The 21603-nt window shown below is 40.2% G+C and overlaps 4 non-coding genes across 4 annotated transcripts; 2 read left to right on the forward strand and 2 right to left on the reverse strand.

Moving 5' to 3' along the window:
- Window positions 1-2356: 2356 nt before the first annotated feature.
- Window positions 2357-2430, reverse strand: trnat-cgu. The gene has a single exon. It is a non-coding gene; the product is annotated as a tRNA-Thr (tRNA).
- A 1171-nt stretch (window positions 2431-3601) lies between these two features.
- trnat-ugu lies at window positions 3602-3675 on the forward strand. The gene has a single exon. It is a non-coding gene; the product is annotated as a tRNA-Thr (tRNA).
- A 1089-nt stretch (window positions 3676-4764) lies between these two features.
- On the forward strand, window positions 4765-4838 carry trnat-cgu. The gene has a single exon. It is a non-coding gene; the product is annotated as a tRNA-Thr (tRNA).
- A 5911-nt stretch (window positions 4839-10749) lies between these two features.
- trnat-cgu lies at window positions 10750-10823 on the reverse strand. Its single transcript has one exon. It is a non-coding gene; the product is annotated as a tRNA-Thr (tRNA).
- Between the last annotated feature and the right edge of the window lie 10780 nt (window positions 10824-21603).

Genomic DNA, 21603 nt, shown 5'->3' on the forward strand with positions numbered 1-21603 from the left:
TCAAACATTTTCTCTTTTTAACTCAACAAGCCACCTTTTAAAATTAACAGTCAAACTAATGCACTATCAATACTTGAGTACCTTTATTGAATGTCTTTTACTTGTAGTCAAGTTCTGTCACAGCAGAGAAGAGATCATTTTTATTGATAGAAGGTGATTTTAAACCAGAAGTACCAAGAACATTTAATTCTAGTAACTTCTTCTTGGTTCTTGTAGTCCATCTGTCGTCTGTGTTTCCATCTGAGCCTAAAGTCTTAGGAGTAAAAAAGACACAACAACGCTTGAGCTTTTATCTTTGAGAAACAACATGATTATTTTTGATGAGAAATTACTTAAAATTGTTGCCATTACATGATCGAGACGATAAAGACAAAGAATCCTGAGTCTCTTTTTCTCTAAGTTCTTAAAACATCCAAAGGAGCTTAAAATAGTTTTATCTTTCCTAGTTCTTGGAGAAAAATGGTCTAAACTTGTAGGTTAAAAGAGACTGAGACCTTAAAGGGCCCCCATCCTCCTCCAGGCCCCTGAGCCTGATGTAATTCACCGCTGAGTTTCTCTACAGACGAGCGCTCTGCTCCCTGAGCTCCTCAAGGTTACTGAGGATTGTTATTCAGGAGTTCAGGTGAGAATGTTTGAAAGGAAAGGTGATGTGATCTGCATCGTAAGCATCTCTGAAGAGAGAGCAGAAGCAGGAGGGATTTCCATACGTTCATCACGCCCTTTGTCTCCTCTGTGCAAATGCTGCCTCCATCTTTGATGTCAGCCGTGTCGAATTCTGCACATGTGCCATGAATCCATGCGGGTCATGTGATCTGTTATCAAAGGGGGCGAAGCTTCAGTTGAAACTGAGGCCCCATTAGGAGAGATGTTTGAAAAAACAGAACAGCTGGGAGTGTAGGAGCCACAGAGGAACCAGATCTCCCAGCATGTAGTGGGGCTGGACTTAGGCTCTGATAGACATAATAATCCTGATAACATCAACTTTATCTGCAAACTTGCATAGAAACACTGTAAACAATAGTCCTAACAGAGATAAAACAAGTCTAAAAATATCAAACTAAAACAATGAGGATATTTTATCACAGCTAGTAAAAATTAACACTTACTGCAGTAGTTTTAACACCCAGTAATAGAGAAGGATAAAGTCTACTGTAGTTGTCCAAACATGATTCACTTACTTAGTCAGTGAACATTAAAACCAATTAAATCTGGCATCTAACTTTTTTTCTTTTTCTACATTTTTTGTCCCCATCTTTTGTACCCATACCTTCACTTAGTGGGCGGGCTGTAAAGGCATGAATGTGAAATCACATGCAGCGCGAGTCTGCCAGTCCAGCCGCTGAGTTGTAGGAAGGATGAGTGACAGATATCAGGAGGGAATAAGCATTAAAAGCTTTATTTCAGCTGAAAGTGATTAAAAAAAAAAAAAAAAACCCTACATCTTAGTCATGTTAACTGCGGTCAGTACAGATCCATACAGAGTTGCACTATGGGGTTTAATTGTACTGAAAGTCGTGGGTAATGGCTGCCTCTACTGCTGTAAAGACCTCATATATAGCTTTAGCATTGTTTTACCATTGTTTACTATTTTACTACAACTGGATCACGTTTCTGTATGAAATCAAGAATAAAAACAACCCTAAAAGCTTTTCATATTGGGAAAGATGTTTTTGCTCTTCTGCCAACCTGCTTCAGCATGAGTATGTGATGGGGGAGAGGGTTACTTGTGTGAATGCTTGTATACAATGCCTGCTAGTGGATTGATTAACTTGGAATTAGCCACAGCGGCACTTTTGTCAGAATAGGACAACATTTCTTTAATAAAACAAGTGCAGAGAGCCACACTTAAAACTATCTGTAACAGAAAAGGTGTTTTCCCTCCTCCGCCAACCTGATTCAGCATGACTTTGTGACAGTTATGGGGAAAGAGTTAGTTGCTGCGAGTGGCTGTACACAAGGCCTGCTAGTGGAGTGATTAACTTGGACTAAGCAGAGGTGGTTTTGTCTGAAGTGGACAGAGTGTCTTTGTGAAAAAAGACCATAGAGCAACACTGAAAGCTTTCCATGACAGAAAAGATGTTTTTGCTCTATCCCCGGTCTGCTTCAGCATGGGTTTGCGATCATTACGGTGGTCTCGTCTGGTCTATCCATGGCCTGCTGCCGCAGTAGCCATTAGCTTGGATCTTTCCAATCTTTCCTCTCCACTGTAACTTTGCTAAATGTTTCTTATTGCTAAAGTCATGGTGCATTAATGTTGGGTCTATATACCAGAGAGTATAGTCTAGACTTGCCCTCTTTGTAGGGTGCAAACATCTTGTTTTGGATCTTCATAGCTTTGAGACACAAGCTATGAAGAAGGCACTGCTGGGATTTGAACCCAGGATCTCCTGTTTACGAGACAGATGCTTTGACCAACTAAGCTACAGTGCCATGAAGATTTTAGCTATTACGACTTTTTAATCCAGGTGTCCACCAGACATGTGTGGTGGTAATGGGAATCAGATACCAGGACCAACAGTACTGCAGGTTCCTCCTGAGAGAGCAGTCCTTGTTTAATTTGTTCAAAAGATTTCAGCCTGTTTGTTGGTTTCATGTCCCATGGTCTGGACAAAACAGCCCTTGGTTACTAGTTTGCTGTCAGGCTACTGCAGTTGGTTCTAGTACATTCATCCAATGGATGAGCTAAGGTACTGCTGGGCTGTATGCAAATGAAGAGCCAAAAGCTCTGCATCACTGCAAAGAGCCAAAATTCCCATCACTATTTTAAAGTCCAAAGAGGGTTAAAGACTAAAGGCTGACTCAGACTACAGGAATTCAGCCAGATTTAAGCCCGATTGCAACGTCGCAGCTCATCGTCAAAACTCAGGCCCGATTTAGAGAGTCAGGAATGACCAACGGTCTTGTCGTGTGACATAATTAACGATGCATCCAAGACATCCCATGACCACGATTCAACAAGACTAGCGTGTCAGAATTTTTCTCACATCGTCGTCTAGTTTGAAACCCTGACCTGACATCAACGACATGAATTCTGACATCTACCAAGAGGAGAGCATTTGCTCCTTATCTTTACATCATCATTTACAAGATTTATCACTTTTGATCCCCTTTTATTCCCTAAAACTTATGTGTAAATTTAATTTTATTTATTATATGCATACCTTAAGTTCTATCTGAAGGAGAGCCAGTCCATATTGTCCTCCTCTTGATACATCCATAAGTGTTATCCATAATCCAATCCATAATTGTGTCTTATTTTCCTTTTTAACGAGCAAAGACCACTAGAATCAATAAGCGCTTTGTTGTAGAGTGACTGACATTCTTGACACGCCCCCCCGTCAACCTGTGAACTCGCACTCAGTCACGAAGACAGTGGTGACGTCAGCATACGGTGAGCAGTCAGGATCACTCTTGTAGTGTGGCCATGTTGTCAGCCAAGATGGGACAAGATTTTTGTTGCATAGTCTGACATGGTGCTGTTGTGAACGACCAAAAAACATCAAGTAGCCTGAGCCAGCCTTTACAAAGAGTACCAAAAGGACTGGGACTGATTAATCGCTGATGTCATGAGTTGTCACAAGACAATCATCTCTAAACAGAGGGCGCTGTAGCTTAGCTGGTGAAAGCGTCTGTCTTGTAAACAGGAGATCCTGGGTTCAAATCCCAGCAGTGCCTTATGGAATCTGAAATTGGTGATGTATCTGTAGCAGTTGATTATATCATGAGCACAGATATGCTGAGATCTGTTGCCGATCTATGCAGTAGAGCGTGCACAATTTGCAACTTGTGACTTTGTGACAAAGGGGATGTTTAGATGTCAGCTATCTACTGAAAACAAATCCATGCACACAGTAACCTGGTGCAGCAGAGTCATGACATAAGCAAGCAGCAGCAAGAGCTGGTGCAGTTATGGAGGAAGAGATTAGCGTGGATGCTGCTGAAGCATCAGTTTTATCAAAACTTGACGCCATTTCTTTGTTAAAAGAAGAACAAAGAACAGCAGTGAGTTGTTTTCTTTTCAAAAACGACAAACTTTGAGTACTTACATATCTATGGTCGCCATGTTTCACGTTATTCCTCACTAGCTGTGCACGCGCAGCTTGATAGCAGCTACGTAAAGATGTGACAGACAGAACGTTCACCCTATCATACTCTGAGTTTTTTTCAAAGCCTCTGCCTTTTCTGGATGGATGTGTGAAACACATCCATCTGGCATGTCAGGTTATGCACACAGATCAGCTTAACTTGACTGAAAATCCTATGGTCTAGAATGATTCTAGTAAATGTCCAATCATATTGATTCATGTTTGAGACCATGGAAACAAAAAAGTCCACACACACACATACCCCTTTCATTTTGTACTCATTAGAAATTGGAGGGTAACCCTGCTGACTCTCTCAGTTCCACTAAAACCATCATGGAAGATGTTTTGTGCAACGGACACATGATGAATGAACTGATTTTTTTTTTAAGTTCTGTAATCTTGTTTGAAATATGTCTTATGATTCTACTATAAACCCTTGAATATCATTTGACATTTTTCTTTGTTTTGGTCATGTGCACAAACAGCTAGAATGCAATAAAAGGTTACCTGTTTGGCAGAGACAGCTTGTGTAAACTTGACTTTAAGTAACCTGCCAACTGTTTCAGGTGAGTTTTTCAGTTGTCTGGTTTATTTCTTATTGCAAGAGGTGTTCTTTGGCTGAATTAGCAACCATAAACTTTTATGCCTGCAAGAGACACTTTTTATTTCTATTTTAACGGGCGCTGTAGCTTAGCTGGTCAAAGCGTCTGTCTCGTAAACAGGAGATCCTGGGTTCAAATCCCAGCAGTGCCTTCAGAAACTTCCATGTCCCACTTTCTATGGGAGCTTTATAGCAGTGAATGCATGGGCATTCTACCATCCAAACTAAAAGAAACGTCCCCAAAATACGCATGCCTTGCAGAATTTACTTCATCTTTCAAACTAAACACAAACAAACCACGTTTATCCCCAGTTTTCAATTAGGTTGCTGATTATGTCTCACATAAGTATTTCTCGAAGTTTCTTCCAAACATGTCTGTATGCTTTAACATGTAACAGTAAACTCCAACACCTTCCTCTTGCACTGTTTGAAGTTGTTTGATTTCACTTTGCTTTTCCCATCCTGTTAAAAATAGCAGAACGAGTACAGTGACACCAAAAAGTGTCAAACAGCCTCGAAGAGAACAGATCCACAGAGCCGAGGGGGGCTGAGTGGAAGCAGGAGACTGTTTCTCCTCTCCTCTGATCAGCTCTGGGGTTTCCTTCTTCACTGTGCTTTTCTTATCTACTCCAAACCTGCAAACCTCCTGTGACTTCCTACAAGGCTTCACAGTCCCCCTCAGACATTTTTACCTTGTTCCATATATACTGTACATACTTCAAAATGTCTAAAACCAAAAATACGCACATGTACAGGAAAGAAGATGTCACCTTCAAATCCTACATCTTGAGCTTGGACATTTTGTTATACTCTTATCATTGTGTTATTATACATTTATACGTCTTATTTATTCTTTAATATTGGATCTTTAAGCCTGCCTTGCAGCACTTTGTTCATCTGAGGTAGTTTTAATTCACTCTATTAATAAACTTTGAGCAGACATGCAGAGGGAAGGAAATAATATGTTGTTTTTAGACAACATGTGATGTTGTGATGGTGTGTCCTGTTTGTCCTTGTTTCTGTTATGTAACTGTAAACAAAAAGGGAAAATGCCTAAAGCAGTAAATAAATTAAAAGTCAACAAAACAAAAATGCAATCACTGTGGGATAATTAGAGAAACAGGAGAGTCAGTGAGGCCTTGTTTCGTGTTTTCTGCTTCAGTAATCTTTGCTTAATCTTTGTCTGTCTGGTTTTATATGTCACTGTTCATACATAGTTCACTGCAGCTAAATATCAAGCTCAAGTATGTTAATGTGCATTAAAGCGTAATGCTCCATAAAGACCTCGAGGCTGTGATGCTTAGAAAAGACAACTAAAGGTGAAGGAAAGTGTTGGAATGAACAAATAAAACAGTTGGAGCTTTTTGGAATTGCTGCAAACGATGTTTTAGTGGATCTAATCACAGTTTTTATGGCATTTTCGTGCCATGCCCGAGCATGATTGAAAGTTAATGCATGCTATAAAGTGGTATGCATTTGAAAAAACAAAGCTTTTCACCAGTTACATCGTGCTGAAAGCAGCCAACTGGAGCACTCCATATTAAAAGTTATTTCAGTACTAAATCAACTTTGAAATACAGATTATCAGGTGAAAAAGTTGCCAATTGTTGCTTTAAGGTGACATTTTGCCATCATAAAAAATAGATAGGACAAAGACGTACAATTTTTTTAGAATAAAGTAAATACTGTCAGTTTTTTGCAAGAATTATTCAGTTCTTTTGCAACTTTTACACTGATTGATTACAAATAGAAAAGTAGAGTTCTGTTGTTATTAAAAATATTTAAATAGTCTGTAAGCAAACATTAAATCCTACGAGTAGAAACATGATGTTTTAACCTGAAGCATGTCAGACTTTAACCTCACATATTTCAGCTCAACATGTGCGTCTCTTTTAAAGCAGCTGAACTTTTTTTTTTTTAGCTTGCTGCCTTCAAGGCAGAGCAGCTTGGCAGCTTTCATAGAGCTACAGTGAGGGGGTAATCAGCCATGGCTGCTAAAATCAGACCTCTGAGTTCGAGCTCATCTATAATTGTGACAGTAACAGTCAGAGGAGAGGTATGTGCTTTAGTGTTCAAGCCTGGGCCTGGTTTTTAAATATGATGGAGTATTGATCCTGGAGACTGTTATTTGAAACAGACTATAATGACTGCAATAAAAGTCTAGGAGATAGTTAACAGGAGTTTGAGATGGAGAGGGGGGTTGGTGCCATAGATTCAGAAAAGTAACAGTGACTTCAAGAGCGGGTTTCAAAGAGCAAACTCATGAGAGCACCAAGGGCAGGTAGGTAGGGCAGGTACCTGAGTAGGATAAGTTGAGTAAGAGACTTCTGAGGAGCAAAGTTCCAAGGAGCATGACCAGTACACTGATGAGATGACTTGAAAGTAGCCATGACGGGATGCAGGATTCACAGAGGAGCTTGAACCAGACATCAATGAGATAAAATGGAGGTAGCTTGGGTGGAGGAGGGTTGCAGCGGTCGCACTGAAACAGTTGACTGCAGAGGAGTGGAGACAGATTTTTAAAAAAGACAGCTGCAGGATGATGGGACTGAGAGAGGTCGTGGCTGATGGGGATTGCTTAAGTGAATAGACGCCATACCAGCTGATAACCTGAGCAGTAAATGGAGCGGGGGAAGGGAGTGATTATTAATGAATGAAAGAAACTATCTTCCTGCCTAAATTTACACTAAGCTTCATTTCTCATGTCAAGTCAAAAACCAGGGAATAAAAGTACACTGTAAAACCAAACCAGTTGAAAATACTCAAAGATATTTGTTTAAACTGATTACATCAAAGTTTTTAAGTTGTGTTAATACATTTTTTTGAGTTGATTCAAGTAAAAATCTATCGTTACCTCCACCAAGGAGGTTATGTGATTGGCAGGGCTTGTTAGTTAGTTTGTAAGTTTATTTGTTAGCAACATAACTCAAAAAGTTGAGGATGGATTTTGATGAAATTTTCAGGAAATGCCAGAAATGGCATGAGGAAGAACTGATTAGATTTTGGGAGTGATCCGGATCACCGTCTGGATCCAGGAATTTTTGAAAGGATTCTCTACTATTGGGAGATAGGGCTAATGGCGGAGGTCTGCACTCTCTGAGTGCTTTTCTAGTTTAAACTTAAATCCCAGATAACTTAATATAACTCAAAATATTAGCAACAACTGATTACGTAAAATTTTAAGTAACAGAAAAAAATGGTATATTTTGAGTAGCAGGTACTAAGCCATTTTGAGTTATGTGAATCAAATTTTACTTGTAAATTTATTTTGGGTTTATGTTTTAAATTAAACTGCACTGTGGAAACTTTCCTACACGTAACAATTGTTTTAAATCCTACTCAAAAAAACATGTCTAAGTACTTTTAGTGCATGCTATTATCTCAGAAAAATAGAGCTGAAATAACTAATGGATTCTTAAATTAATGCAGCTCTTTGTTTTGTCTGAGTTGATATGGTGCCAAAGTGTCTAATGCTCATAGGCATTCTGGGAAACCTACTCAGATGAAGGGATGATTATCAAATAATGTGAGTACAATGACAAAAAACTTAGAATGATTTTATACTGTTAACATAAAACTAAAAATGTGATTAATTAACTCAGAAAAGTAGAGCTGAAGTTGGTATGTTGTATTTTTGAACTTCCACCAACCTTCTACTGTTCAGTTGTAAAGTGTACGTTCTAAGTTTGATTTTAAAGACTGGCTGTGAGGGGGACTGTCCAACATGTAGAGCCAGACTGTTCGCTGAGCTTCAACTTAGACCTGGGGATGATCAGAAGTGACTGACTGGTGGATCAGTGAGTCCGTGGTAGAAAACAGCACAGCAGCAGTTGGGCAAATTTGCTTGTATTTATGTTTTTTCGTCTAACAGATGAGCTGCAGCATTCTGAACAAGCCGTAAATAATGGCAAGAGGCGTGGCTGGCATCAAAATAAAGGTCATCACAAGATGTGCAACCTTCTCAAAATCAATCAGTGATAAAAGGACTGAATCTTAGATAAAGCCAAAGATGGAAGAAGCTGGCTTCGTGACTGAGTTGGTCTGCAGACCCATTTCAAAATCATTGTCCAGTTGATTGATTAAATGTTTGTTAAAAACCACCATACACACAGAAACAAAAAAAAACATGCTGTAATGTATTAGAGGAAAGTTTGCTCAGGAATGTCAACAAAAGTCACCTCAACATAAGCACACCTGTAGCTACCGCCTCTTTCTCCTCAAATGATGCTGATTGGTCCAGTCATTCTCCGACTGGAAACAAATGTTTCAGCTTGAAGCTTTGAGAGGTGGATCTGCCTGATGACAGGGGCAGATGGAGTCTATCAAAGACTGTCCTCTATGGATGGTTTCACAGAAGAGACCCTCACCCAAAAGGTCAGGTTCAGCTGATCACACAAGTTTACTGTCCTTGGGCACCGTGCTGGGATAGGCTTTAAGAGGCAGTCTCAATTACCATTCATGTGTACTTCGGTACAAAACACACGAGGTAGTACAGTAGAATCAATCAGCTATTTACTAGACTTATATTAAACTTTTAGACTCTGGTATCGTGACATCCTGGTTCTAAGTAACAACCGTCCTCAGGCCTGTTGTTTCTGTATTCCGCTCTGAGGTCTGTGGCGGGTGTCCTTCCTGGGGTCAGAGGTCTTAGTTTCTCCTTGTTATTCAGAGATATGAAGAGGTGGTGAGTCCATGTGAGTCTGTGATTGGCTGCCAACAGAGATGCAGCTCTGCCAAACGGGAAATGAATCACTGAGTATGGGGATCTGGTCGTAGGTTGTTGTGGTCACATGTTGGACTGTGTGCCAGCTCTGATTGTCAGTCGTCCCCTCGAGGCTCGACCAGGATCGGGGTTGAGTGCCAGCTCTGAAACATCCACGGAGAGAGGAGATATGAGCATTAAAGACCAGCATGCTCATGTCACGCCACCGTTCATCTGCTGCAGCTCTGGAAAACAAACAGAACTGGAGATTTACAGTAGAGGGGGGGAATGGGGCACAGCTATGGAGCTACTTTTGTCTCAAAATTATTCACAAAACTGTTAATACAGCCACAAAAGTGGCACAAGTCTGAGAAAGTTATAAATGCAGAGCGAACAATGACGATCGCTATGTGCCGTTACTTGAAAGACAACACAACAGTTCCAGACCAAGTGTCGCAACTGATGTGATGATACTGGAAGAAAGAGGGATGAGGCTAGATGGCACCCAGGAAGAGGACAGGAAACTATTTCTCACCAACATTTATTTTTTTCCTTCCAGTGATAAGAAATCAATTTTCTTCAGCATCCTGATCATTTGGCTTGGCTTGTTCATCATAAATCAGCAAAATCAAGCAATGCTCTAGGCTTGATATGTGTGCATTTATTTGACTCAAACTATTCATTACCCATCCACCCATCATTACGTGGCCTATCCAGTACGGAGTCTGACGGATTGTTCATTATAATTAAGCTAAACTGTATATAATTCTGTGAAAAACACATGATGTTTGCTATCAAATATTAACATTATGGCCTTCCACCTAGCAGTAGGTAGGCTGCTACCAAGAAATTAGGAGTGAAGATCATCCATTTAATCTGTGGTGTATTAAATAAAAAACTGAGAGGGAAAAGAGCTTCCTCTCATTGTTCACATGAAAGAGTTTACTTTTGCTCATGCTCATTAGCATTAGACACATTACTGTTTGGCTCCCATTTCTTTTTTCTTTTTTTTTTCAAGATAATATTTAGAGATATTGGGTTTTTTGCCTATATTTTGGTAGGGGATTCAAAGGGAGACAGAAATATGGGGGAGAGAGCAGGGGAAGACATGCACCAAACAGCACTAACTTAGGATACCTGATTGTTGATTTGCAAGGCATTCTGGGAGATTTCCCATCAGACTCTCTGTTTTAGGGGCTATCCAACATCCTAACCCTCCATACAACAAGAATCAGGACACCTTATTCCTATTTTTGGCAAACTGCGTACTACATTGTGGTCAAATCAGTACACACTGCTAGTATAGTCAGTGAATTCGAAAACAGCCCGAGGCTTGTGCATCTCAAAGAGGTTCAGGAAGAAGGCACTGCTGGGATTTGAACCCAGGATCTCCTGTTTACGAGACAGGCGCTTTGACCAGCTAAGCTACAGCGCCACAACGTTGCAATGGTTTTAAGCCTCTTTAACCCTGATTTATACATCTGCATCAAATCTACAACTTAGCATAGGCCAACCTCATATGGCCCTTAACTATAAACAAAGCCCTGCACCTGTAGTTGATATGAACCTACCTACCCAACCCTTGACTGATTTAGATCTCAGAGGCCGAATGAGTACAAAACATTCCTCGGTCCTTTGCATCAGCAGACTTTTTTCTTCTTTGCTGAAACTACAGTAAAATCACTGCTGATGAACTGTTAAATTTGTCTGCTCCAACTTCAACCTAATATGCTTGCTTTCATTTGCCATGGTTACCTGGACACAAACAGGCAGGAAATGTAGCAACAGGACCAGGAAGTAGTGACTAGTGTTGAGGCTGAGTGTTGCAAAGTGATGTGGACACAACAACGCACAAGTATATGGTGCTGGTTTAAATATTGATGCCTGCAGTTTAAATCAGCATGTTGTTCACTGTCTACAGCAAAGACAGCACAACTGAATTAGATTTGAATTAACAGAACTGTTTTGCCTGTACATACAGTATCTGATTTAGCTGATTAATAAGAAGTGGATGGACTCAAATTATCCACGACCTGAGAACGGAGAGCGACACTGACAGCACCTCCAGGCCTGTTATTTGTAATCTGTCACCGAGCTCTCATCATCGCCTTTTAGGGAGAAGGAATCCCTCCGACTGTGTGTGGCTGTTATGTAAGCGCTGAGCCGAGCAGACAGTCTGAGCCCGGAGGTAGCAGACACAGAATCAACCTTGATTACTGTTTTTACTTGTTGGACCTCAAAGAGCCAGTCTCTGCACCCAAAAAAGCCTGAACTTGACTCTGCTCGCTTTAGACCCATAATAAAACTTTTGTTTTTAATTACATGCACCTACTTCTACACATGTTCACAGGCCTGCCCACAGATTTCACTGGGCCCCCAGTAAACCCAGAGAATGGGCCTTCCCCAGCTGAGATTTATTGATATCAGTGCATGTGGACCAGAAGGACTGATGCTAGTCTTGGTGCCACTTTCATCAATTTTGTGCACTTTTTTCCTGCCCGTTTTTTTTTTTTAAATCCCTTTCTGCCTATTTTTGCCTCTCTCAACTGACAAATTTTGGAACTATTTTTTGCCACTTTTTAATCATATTTCACCACCCTTTCTGGCCTTTTTTTCCACTTAAAATACATTTTTGTCATCTTAACTCATTTTCAGCCCTTTTGGGCCCATTTTCACCTGTTTGAACCCATTTTTTTTCACTATCTGCTAATTGTTACCTCTGTTAACCATTTTTGTCACCATTGACCCATTTTCATGTTTAAATAATTTTTCACCAACTTCAACAAATTTTTGGACTATATTGACAAATTTTTCAGTTTGAAGACTTTTTCCCACGATTTGCAAATTGTTGCCTCTGTAACCTGTAACCTATATTTTTTGACACTATTAAACCCTTTCTGTCTGTTTTTGCCACGTGTAACCAGTTTGTGCCACTCTGCCAACTTTTTTCCACTGTTGAACCCTCTTTGCTTCTTCTAGCCCAATTTTTCCTTTTTTCAAACTAATTTCACCGCCTTTACTGCCAGCTTTTGCCACTTTCAGACATTTTTGCTACTAATTCTGTTAAAAGAAAATGGGGTTAGATTTTGAAGGCTATAAACTACATCATAAATAATAAAAACAAACGTGTTACTTTGATAAGAGTGTTTTTTTTTCTGTTAAAAAATAGAATATGATGATCACAGCTGAACTTTATATTTGACAATGATTTTCCTAACCTCCATGAGCCCACAATTTTGCTGGGCACCAGAAAGCCTTTCTCTTTATCCCCCTTATGTGCAGCCGTGCACATTCAGACATGTTTTAATGCACACAGAACATCTACAAATTCTGCAGTACTCATGTCTGGCCAGTAGTTGGCTGTGTGACTTTGTAAGGAAACACTTACATGCCCTTCTCTTCCTTCTACAAAAATGACAAACATACAAATTTAAACAGAACTCAGGAGGCTGCCTTTGTTGTTGGACGCTCTTTGGTAGAGCCCATTTCCCCCTGCGCTTTGCGTTGCAGCCATAACAATTCATTTCACTGCTACTGACTGAAGCGTTGTAAAAGACTGATTCCATAAACTTCAGCAACGTGGACTCCTGGTTATGTAAAAATTAACCATGCAAAGGAAATGGATTGTACAGCTTCCTTTTCTGTTATCGGGCAGATTCATCTTTCAAACCTTCAAGCTGTCATGTTTGTTCCTGGTGAAAGAATGACCAGATCAATCAGTGTGATTTGAGGAGGTGGTAGCTGCGGGTGTGGTTTAGTTGAAGCGACTCCAAGCCCGTAAGCAAGGTGGCTGGTGAAGAGACTTGTGGGGATGCAGCTATAGCAGCAGGTGATCAGAACTGGACAGCATTTCTTTATAACAAGAAAAAGAATAGCATTTTAGGCAGAACCAAGTGACCCACATCTGCTGAAGATTTTTTCTTTGTTTATAACCAGTTATGTAAAAATAGGGCACAGGTTCAAATATCCCCAAAAAATCTCTCCAAAAACTCTAATGACACCACAAAATTTCTCATGTGTCTGAATGCAGAGGTTTTCTGATAGTGTGGTTAATGTGAGACAAACACATTCTTGAGAGACTCATCCTGCAGGCTTCATGAGTTCATCTTTACTGTAAATCATCACATTTGTTGTAGATGTGTGTTGCTCTGAGCCGCCGTGTGTCGACCATGTGTTTGGCCCTGAAAACGCCAGCATGTGCTGCAGAGGAATGTGGAGTAGGGGAATCATGTGTGTTTTTCTGTGGCTCCTTGTTGAGAACAGAATGTGTTCATGCTTTCAGTAAATGATGAAGTTTTATAGCTTTATCTCCCTCAATCACTCTGTGGTTTGACTGGTTTAGGTTAGTGAAGAAGCCTCAGCGTGCAATCCAAGTTTTGGTGAGAAGTAACATGCATCATCTTCATTTTTTTTGTCGCAATCTTTACAATTATACTGACTGAGCTGAAAGATGAATCTAGAATATTCTCAGTAAATAGATGACACATTTACACAAAGTGTGACACTCCGTCCCTGAACCAGTCGCTTCCTTCAGCCCACACACATCTCACCACAGCTCGGATAAAGAATAATTCACACAATCTCAGTTTCTCAATCCTGTAGCAGAGCCAAGCAGGAGATACATTACACTTAACGAAGAGGTGAAAAAATAAGATGGACTGGAATGTCTAAATATTCTGCGGCGATGCCAAAACAGAACCCATCTCCAGCTATGTAGTGGTAAAAATGAAGAACAGTAAAATCAGAATCACAAGAAAGACTTCAAGTGATACAGGAAATAAACATATTTTGTAACGAACAATAACTCCATCTTTTCTTTTTGTGCCTGTCCCAATGATTACCGTCTGTTTAAGAAGAAACACAAGCTTATGCTGTATAAATCATGTTTGAACAATGATGCCCAGTCTTTCATCTGTCATTATTCTACTCACAATAGGTTGGAGTTTCTGCATTTTTCTCATCTATCCAGCATGTTTCTTGACTGGCAGGTCTGGACCCTAAAGAGTCTTGGGGTGCTGCTTTAAGGGGGTCATGAACAAGGTATTGTAGCACAGAGGCTATGAGATATGGAAGCCTCAATCGAACATGCATGAATGTATTTTACTTTAAATGATTTTGCTGTAATTAATGAGAAAATGAAAATTCAAACATGTGATAGAAAAGCAACAAAGTGACACTTGACTAATAATACTGAAAAAAGGAAGTATAACACAATTATATACACTATATTGCCAAAAGTATTCACTCACCCATCCAAATAATTGAAAACAGGTGTTCCAATCACTTCCATGGCCACAGGTGTATGAAATCAAGCACCTAGGCATGCAGACTGTTTCTACAAACATTTGTGAAAGAATGGGTTGCTCTCAGAAGCTCAGTGAATTCCAGCGTGGTTCTGTGATAGGATGCCACCTATGCAACAAGTCCAGTCATGAAATTTCCTCGCCCCTAAATATTCCACAGTCAACTGTCAGTGGTATTATAAAAAAGTGGAAGCAATTGGGAACGACAGTAGGGCACGTACAATGATGGAGCGGGGTCAGCAGATGCTGAGGCGCAGAGTGCACAGAGGTCACCAACTTTCTGCAGAGTCAATCACTACAGACCTCCAAACTTCATGTGGCCTTCAGATTAGCTCAAGAACAGTATGTAGAGAGCTGCATCCAAGCCATACATCACCAAGTGCAATGCAAAGCATCGGATGCAGTGGTGTAAAGCACGCCACCACTGGACTCTAGAGCAGTGGAGACGTGTTCTCTGGAGTGACGAATTGTGCTTCTCCATCTGGCAATCTGATGGATGAGTCTGGATTTGTCGGTTGCCAGGAAAACGGTACTTGTCTGACTGCATTGTGCCAAGTGTAAAGTTTGGTGGAGGGGGGATTATGATGTAGTGTTGTTTTTTTAGGAGCTGGGCTTGGCCCCTTAGTTCCAGTAAAAGGAACTCTGAATGCTTCAGCATACCAAGAGATTTTGGACAACTCCATGCTCCCAACTTTGTGGGAACATTTTGGGGATGGCCCTTTCATGTTCCAACATGACTGTACATCAGTGCACAAAGCAAGGCCCATAAAGACATGGATGAGAGATTTTGGTGTGGATGAACTTGACTGGCCTGCACAGAGTCCTGACCTCAACCTGATAGAACACCTTTGGGATGAATTAGAGTGGAGACTGAGAGCCAGGCCTTCTCATCCAACATCAGTGTGTGACCTCACAAATGCGCTTCTGGAAGAATGGTCACAAAATTCCCTTTAAACACACTCCTAAACCTTGTGGAAAGCCCTCCCAGAAGAGTTGAAGCTGTTACAGCTGCAAAGGGTGGACTGATGTGATATTAAACCCCATGGATTAGGAATGGGATGTCAATTAAGTTCATATGTGAATCAAGGCAGGCAGGTGAGTGAATATTTTTGGCAATATAGTGTGTGTGTGTGTGTGTGTGTGGGTGTGTATTTGTGTGTGTGTATATATATATATATATATATATATATATATATATATATATATATATATATATATATGTAAAGAATTTTGACTTTCAGAATTCTGATTTAGTCTCAGACTTCTGACTGTAAACCCAGAAGTCAGAGTTCAATCTCAGATTTCTGGCTGTTCTCACACTCTTTGTTATACATGGTCATGAAATGAAGATTGTGGTGACAACAGAGGTGTGTCTCTCCTCCTCTCACCTGTTGGACTCTTAGGATGTTGTCTCTTGAGATCGTCATCGTCGAAAGTCTACAAACTAGGGGGCTGGCTGTTAGTCAAGTGGTTGGGGACCATGTACATGGGCGGCCTGGGTTCGAACCCGGCCTGTGGCACCATTTCCTGCATGTCTCTCCTCGCTCTCTTCCCTGTTACTAGGTCTGTCCACTGTCCTCCTCTATCTAATAAAGGCACAAAAAGCCAGAAAAGAAATCTTTGAAAAAAAAAAGTCTACAATCTTTGTGCTGATTGAGCAAATAACTGTTCCTTGCAGCCTGAAGCTTTACAAAAACCCAAAGCAGTGGACCTGTTAGAGTTCTTTTTAAGGATGTTATCTTAAATTTCAGTTTAATTTTCAGCCATGAATTCCTGCTCCATCAAACTAGAAGGGGAGGAGGTGAACATAGATCTAGTCAAGTAGAAAGTGATTCTCCCAATTTCTCAGCTATGACTGATCCTAAATACACTATTTCTTCACAATCTAAGATTGTACTGTTGCGCACCCCTACCTCAAAAGTATAAAAAATATATTTTTCTAAATAGTCAGACGTTCCTTCCCTCAGCTAACTAAAGACAAACACACACACCTTTCTTCTTCTTGTATCCCAAACTTCTTGTAACTCCTCGACTAAAGACGCTCACACAGGAGGACATTTGGATTATTTCAGCTGTCATATTTAAATTTCTAAAGAGCAACAGCTGACACAGGAAGCTCTGCAGAATGAAAACCTTCAGAATCTTGTTTATTTACTGAATATTTTTCATATAACACTGATGCCAAACATTTTCACAGAGACCTCAGACCCACATCCCGACCTCTGACCCCACCGCGGTCCCAGCAGGTCGACTGCAGCCAACTGTGATAATAGTCAGAGAACAACCCCATTTAGAGCCATGAACCCATCTGTCAGCAGTTGAAATAGTTCACTGTGTAAAACTAGAATGATACTGAAGATCATTTTAGACCACAGGAAGTTAAAACTGATGGAGTTTAGACGTCTGAAAAACCACAGAAATGAATCCACTTGGCTCTGACAATTGTGGCTCTTAATGTGCATGAAGAATTTTATCTGCAAGTGCTACTTTTCAGATATTTTGGGTTATTTTACTGAGATTTATGTCTCCAATGTACCATTATAATCAGTTTGTGGTAGTGAAGAAACGTTTACATATTCAGCATCACTTTCTGAACATACTGTTTCATTTCTTAAATAATTTTCAGCTTCTGTCAAGACTTTTTATACAAGATGATGCATCCTTTTGCATAAACCATATTTGGAAATTTTGTTGAACTTTTTAAGTTTTGTCCCATCTGCACTAAAGCAGAGAAGGCAGTAATTTTTGGTGTGCCTTTTGTTGTGAAATCTCTAATATTTGTTGTGTTATCCCAGGTTATTCCAGGAGGTTATTCAAGGATATGTGGCAAGAATGTTGCAACTAAAGCCCCCTTGGATGAACTACTTCACCTCCAAGTCCTGCACATTCACACCACTGTACCAACATGGATCTCAAACCCTAAACACTGCTAGCAGGTGCTCAGACTTTCACAGCCCTCCTTTAACAATTTTCTTCTTTTGCCTTATTCAGTTGCTTCAATTTTATAAATCAATCATCAATTTATTTACTTTTTAAAATAAATCATCTCCCAAGCTGTATTTTTCTTTCTGACTGAAAAAGATTGTCTTCCAGGATTTTCATAGATGTTGCTGCATTCCAGGGACGGCTGCCAAGAAGCAACTCCATATCATGATGCTGTCTTCACTGTGCTTCACAGTGGGGATGGTGTGTTTGTGGTGATGTGCAGTGTTTGGTGTCTGCCAACCATAGTGTCTAGCCCAAAAAGCACCATTTTGATCTCATCAGACCAAAGAACTTTGTCTCACTTGACCATGGAGTCTCCAACATGCTATATGACGACATCTAGTAGAGATTTTATCTGAGTTTTCTTAAACAGTGGCTTTCTCTTTTCAACTTTCCCATAAAGGTTTGACTGGTGAAGAACTCGGGCAACAGTTGTATGCAGAGTATCTCCAATCTCAGCTGCTGAAGCTTGTAACTCCTTTAGAGCAGTCATAGTTGTCTTGGTCCTTGGGTTTCTTGAAAGGCGCTATATAAATTCAAGATATTATTATTATTATTATTATTATTGGTGGCCTCTCTCACTAGTGTCCTTGCACGGTCACTCAGATTGTGAGGACGGCCTGATCTAGGCAGATTTACACATGTGCCATATTCCTTCCATTTCTTGATGATGGATTTAACTGAACTCAGGATTCAGTGGAGTGTTCTTTTGTCATCATGGTGTAATTGTAGCCAGGAATGCAGATTCACCAGTGATGGACCTTCCAGACAGAGGTGTCTTTATACTACAATCATGTGAGACACATTCACTGAAAACAGGTGATCCCCATTTCACCAGTTGTGAGACTAATAGCACTAATTGGACCTTGAAATAGGTCAGGGGGTAAAAATGTATGTAGTCACTTATTTCACATTACATATTTTCATTTAATTGAAATTGTTTTATAGGAATCTGTTTTCACATTGACATTAAAGAGTTTTCAATTCCTTTTTTTTTGTAAAAAACAAAAAGCTAATTATATTGACCTTTAAAACATACAGGGAGTGAAAACTTTTTACATGCACTGTAAATGCCTAAAAATTTCAAAGCAAATTCCCCAGCAAAATTTAAAATATATTCTCAAATATTACAAATGCATTACCCGAATTTCCATGAAAATGCCCCCCAAAAATTCTAAATTACCCCAAAAAAGGAAACAAGTTTTTTTGGCCCAATGTGGAAATTCTCCCATCACAAGGCTGCTCCCAAAGTAGGAAACATATAAAAACATTTTGAATAAACACTGTGTAAAATATGTGAACTAAATCAAACTAAAAGCATCTTGCCTTAAACGCTCCTACATGTTAAAACGAGAAAACGGAGAACTAATCAGACACAAAGGCAGCGCTTCTGAATCCAAAGGTGAAAAATAAAAGGAAACTCTGGTTTAGAAATTATTTCAGACCTCAAAAGCAGAATTTCATGAGCAGGTTTTTATGAACTTTTTTTTAATTTCTTTTTGCTGCAGAAACATCAGCTCAGAGCTTCTGTCACTCATCCAGAGATGTAAACCTTTCTCTCTCTCTCCTCGTGATGCCTCTCTCTATCCGATCCTGATCTGCCCTCACTCCTTGGCTTCCCACAGGCAACCCCACGTCTTCAAAGAGATCGCGCTTTCTCAGAGATGAGGAGTGAAGCTCAGTGAGGAGGCAACTCTTCAAATCGAAGTGAAATAAGTCAAGTGAGGAAAGGAGGGCGACCCAGAAAGTGTCAGCTTGATTTTTACTATCAGAACTTAACATAACAGGAAGTGTTTGCCGAGATGCAGTACACATGCTGCACCCTGCGGCCACAAAGATCTGGGTCAGAAGCTTCATAAAATGTAAAATAGTTGAAATTAATAAACAAATGAGATGCTTTGGAAGTAAAAACCTCTTATTTACAACCAGAAACAGACATTAGATTGACAAATACTGTTACTTTACTTCCAGGATGCAGAAGTCACTGCTTGATTTTGGCTTATTTCATGTGATCTGACTACCTGATGTGTGGGATGTAAACTACAAACATGGTAGCACTCAAGGAGGTTATTTAAATGTTAATTCAAAACATCAATAATCACGTAGTCAGATCAGCTAAGGCTATGCTTACAGGATAATTTTAGCTGAAAATGGTCATCTTTTGTTGTGTTTTGTCTCACCATTTACAAAAGATTGGGTTTTGTGCCATCAAAAAAAGGAACTTGCAGGGTTCCAGTTCTACCCCCTGTGCCACCGTGCAGCCCACTTGCAGGGTTGTGTCTATCATATTCAATCCAGGCTAATTGGAGCAACAAAACATGATGTAGTAGACATGCACCACCACTAAGGAGTAAACTACAGCTGTTTTCATGCCAATACATTTCTGTTTGGCAAAAATGGCAGGGAAAAGACCCCAACATCCCCAGCTTCGTGAACATTCCATCCTCTGCCTTCGAAGATGATGTCGTCCTTTAAAACCTTCAATAGGTTCTTTGCAGATGATGTCACGCAGCAGCAGAGAACTCCTGATGGTGTGCAAGAAGTGATTTCTGCAAAAAGGCCATGTATTGCACTGTTAACAACTATGTCAGATGTTCAAAGTGCTAAAAAGTAAAACATTATTAAGCTTCTTCTGTGTCCCAAGAGTAGTGGTGCATTCAGGCCAAAAAAGGAAAAAAAAAAAAACAGAAAAAACTCACAGAGAAACGGCAGCAGGCAGGAATTTAAAAAAGCCTCCAACTAAAGCCTTGATGATCGGTGTTGCTCACTGCTCATGCATGGTCTGTTTTTACAAAGTGGTTTGGTTCAGTTTTGGCATGGTTCTGTACATTAAATCCTGAACTTGCTTAGCTGGTGTCTGTCCAGCCTTGCTCTTTGTGATGGGAAATTCATCTGTTTTAGAGATCCAGATCATTTGGCTCAGCTCAGTAGAGCTGGTTGTTTGGCTCCCAAATGGCTCCTCATTTTTTAACAGTTTATTTTTTTTTAAATGTGGATTGAAGAAACCACAAAGTTGGAGAACAGGAAACTGGCACTCAGCTACCGCGGCTAACATAAAAGAGCCGTTTCGTAGAACAGGATCATTTGTGAACTGCACATCATTACTCGGTAGCTTACCCCACAAGGTTTATTTGGTTGACAGTTAAAGCATCAAAATAAAAGAAGCTGCAATGCCATGCTGTCATTTAAAAGTGCCAAGACAAAATTAGTGTGGTTTGTGTTGTAATAAATAAGAATGATGGATGCCTGCACAATGAAGAGGCAATAATCAGAAGGCAGGATAAAAGTATTTATCATGCAAACAGGGTTACTCTGTGAACATACTCCATAAACACTAAAAAATAAACAACAAAATGTTAATATGCTGAGTAAATCACAAGCCAACATGTACACAGATCTGACCTACTTGTTGTGTCTGTCTCAGAGGGGATGTTTGTGGGTGTTAGGGTTGAGGAGGGCGGGTTAAGCAGCAGTGTAAAGCTTCCTCTTCTTCACCTGGTGAGAACAGCTGAAGGGAGATGAATCTAATGATAGTCAGTGGAGGAGCTCACAGTTGGAAACAAACACTCCTGCTGCACGTTGAGCTCTCCCCCCCTACAGAGACCCCCGACCCATCTGTCTCTGCCTCAGAGTGAGGAATATCTCAGCCCAGATCTGCACAAAATACAACCCAACAACACCAGATAACAGAATCTTTCACTTCTTTTTGGACAGAGAACAATTTTTCAAGAGAAGATCGCCAAACATGAGCAACGCTAGTGTCAGAGGACAAAAGGCGATCATGTTTCCAGGGAGCTTAAATGGTCCTGGGTCTTTCTGTTGGTTTTATTTCCTCTTGTCTTTGCTCCTCCAAGTGAAGAATTGATGCAAGGAAGAGACACAAGGATAATTTACCAAACAAGAAATCCCTCACTTGATGCCAGATTT

Source organism: Cheilinus undulatus, linkage group 16 (genome assembly GCF_018320785.1).
Source record: "Cheilinus undulatus linkage group 16, ASM1832078v1, whole genome shotgun sequence".
Lineage (NCBI taxonomy): Eukaryota > Metazoa > Chordata > Actinopteri > Labriformes > Labridae > Cheilinus > Cheilinus undulatus.